Source organism: Mustela erminea, chromosome 12, assembly GCF_009829155.1.
Source record: "Mustela erminea isolate mMusErm1 chromosome 12, mMusErm1.Pri, whole genome shotgun sequence".
Classification (NCBI taxonomy): Eukaryota; Metazoa; Chordata; class Mammalia; order Carnivora; family Mustelidae; genus Mustela; species Mustela erminea.
In genome coordinates this window covers 40,373,768-40,376,418 of record NC_045625.1, presented here as the reverse complement: position 1 = coordinate 40,376,418, position 2,651 = coordinate 40,373,768, and the positions used below count along the sequence as shown (strand labels likewise).

Sequence of the window (2,651 nt, the reverse complement as noted above, 5' to 3'; positions counted from 1 at the left end):
TCGAAAATCTTGAGTATATCATCCAATTCTTATCTTCGTGAAAACTGACATATTTTTTGAGTTCTGTAATGCTTCTCAATATCTAATCCAACTTGTGAGCCACATAGAAACTACCAAAACTGGCTGCAGTGCAAGAAATTCCCATTAATTGCTTCTTGCCGAAAGGGAAAGACTATATTAAGAGAGCTTCATGTAATCCCCACGTGGTGTTTAATTATTTTACTGACAAAGTCTGCTGCTGGATGGAGGAAAGATTTTACAAGTTTTACAAATTTACAGTAAAAATATATAATCTGTAATTTGGCATATGTTGCAGTATGAGCTGTAGTCACCAGTTCCGGCTGAAGAGGAAAAAAATGAAAGAGTTCCAAGAAGCCAACTATGCTCGCGTTCGTCCGCGGGGACCCCGCCGCAGCTCCTCGGACATTGTTCGTGCCAAGATCCAGGACAAGCGCCACCGGGGTCAAGAGGACTCTAGCCGGGGTTCAGATAATTCCAGTTATGATGAAGCACTCTCTCCAACATCTCCTGGGCCTTTATCTGTGTGAACTGGGCATGGAGAACGTGACCTGGGGAACCCCAATACGGCACCACTGACGCCAGAATTACATGGCATCAACCCTGTGTTCCTGTCCAGCAATCCCAGCCGTTGGAGTGTAGAAGAGGTGTATGAGTTTATCGCTTCTCTACAAGGCTGCCAAGAGATTGCAGAGGAGTTTCGTTCCCAGGAGATTGATGGACAGGCCCTTTTATTACTTAAAGAGGAGCATCTTATGAGTGCCATGAACATCAAGTTGGGCCCTGCCCTCAAGATCTGCGCCAAGATAAACGTCCTCAAGGAGACCTAAGGTGGCCCTCTTGCACAAACGAGCCTAAGGCAGACACTCTCCACTGTCAGGTTATAACGGGGTACCAGCAGACTTTACAGGGAAGAAAGAGCTGTTCCAATTACCCGAATCTTCTGTAGAGGGGATTACTGCAACCTTTATAGATGTTACATCTCGATTCATATACATGGACTCAGGCTACCTTTTGTTATTTTTTCATGCAAATTTATGCTTAATATGTATACATGGCTCTTGGTGTGTTGTTCCACGAATGTGAATAGATCCCTAGACTCATACTCAGGCAGGACCACAATATCCAGGCATTAAAAAACAAGTGCATATCAAACAATCAATCAATCCCCAAACATTTATTAACCTGCGTTGAATAGAATGCTTTGTTTACAGCTAACAGAGCTACAAAAATCATGATAGTCTTTCTTCCTTTGAGTAGCTTCCAGTTTTGTGTAAGGAACTGCGAAAATAATTAAAGAAATGTATAGAAAGTGACATAGGCAATAACTTTTCAGGTAGATGTGTGGTGTGAAAGGATCTTGGTTAAATACGTGAGGAGGGCTCATTTAAATCCCTGGGGTCACATGCTGCAACTGTGCAGAAAAACTATGATAGAACTACAAAGAAGTAGTAGGCTTGTATGCTTCTTTACTTTGATGTGGAGAAGCCCTGGATTAGCTTGTGATCCAGGGCAGGTGTTAAAATACAGACACCTCAGCAAGGTTTTTAAACTGATCTGAGAGGTTTATGTTCCCTTTGCAAGTAGCATATTACCCATCATAACCCCGGCTTTTGCTTGGTGGTTGTTGGAGTTATAATGAAGATGAAGGCCAGTTTGCCTAGCTGAATTTTAGGATGTTCCATTTGCCTTGTAACCCAAGTCTGCATCAAGTCCAGCACAAAGAAATAACAATATCACAATTCTTTCCTTTTATAAAATCTCAGTCTTATCACCAAAATAAACGTGAAGCTCATAATAAACAGCTATGACAATTAGAAACCTATTTCAATGCACTGTACAGGATCGTCTAAGAGAATAACTATAGATTTCTTCTTTATCTAAGTGTATAGATCTTCATGCTGACGTTGATAAGATGATCTGGGTGTATAATTGGTGGTACACTTTCTCTCTTGAGTCCTGGGATTTCCCTGACATATTTTGATGCTTTTATTCATTTTTACCTTGTTCTTCTACTTCAGTCCAAATATCTAATATATCCTCCTTTGATCACACAGCCTCGCTTTGTATTTTATATTCTAAAAATTTTATTTTATTTTGTTTTCATTTAGACTGAGCCCTTAAATAAGAAGACATGCTCAGCAGAGCCATGATCTGCTGCGGAAGCACAGCTAATCCACGCCTGCAAATGGTATTAGAGAAATATCTGCTGGGGAAATCTACTTAGATTATTTTTTTTTTTCTGCAGCAACATAGATTTAATCAATTGACTGAGCTATTGGACACTTGAACTTAAATTGAACAGGGAACTGGTGGGAAGATTGTCCTAAATAGTGAAGAGGGAATGAGTACACATTCATCTTTTATGCCAGCTACATTATTTCCAGAACACAGTTTTGCAATAAGCTTATCAAGTTAAACTTTGACTGGGACCATGTGAATTACCTTTATAGTTAGTAAAAGGTGTTCCTTTTACTAACTATAAAGGTAGTTGTGTGTTTTGCTAATCTGGGTTTTATATGTTTAAGACTTAGCTGATATTTTAGATATTATATTAACAACAGAATTTCCATTTTTTAATAGATTTTTTTATTGCTCTGCTGAGATTTCCTCTATTTTCATTTATTACAAGC

General features: G+C 39.2%; 1 pseudogene; it reads left to right on the top strand.

Annotated features, from left to right (window-relative positions):
* Nucleotides 1-317: 317 nt before the first annotated feature.
* LOC116569973 lies at nt 318-890 on the top strand (annotated as a pseudogene).
* The last annotated feature ends 1,761 nt before the right edge of the window (nt 891-2,651 follow it).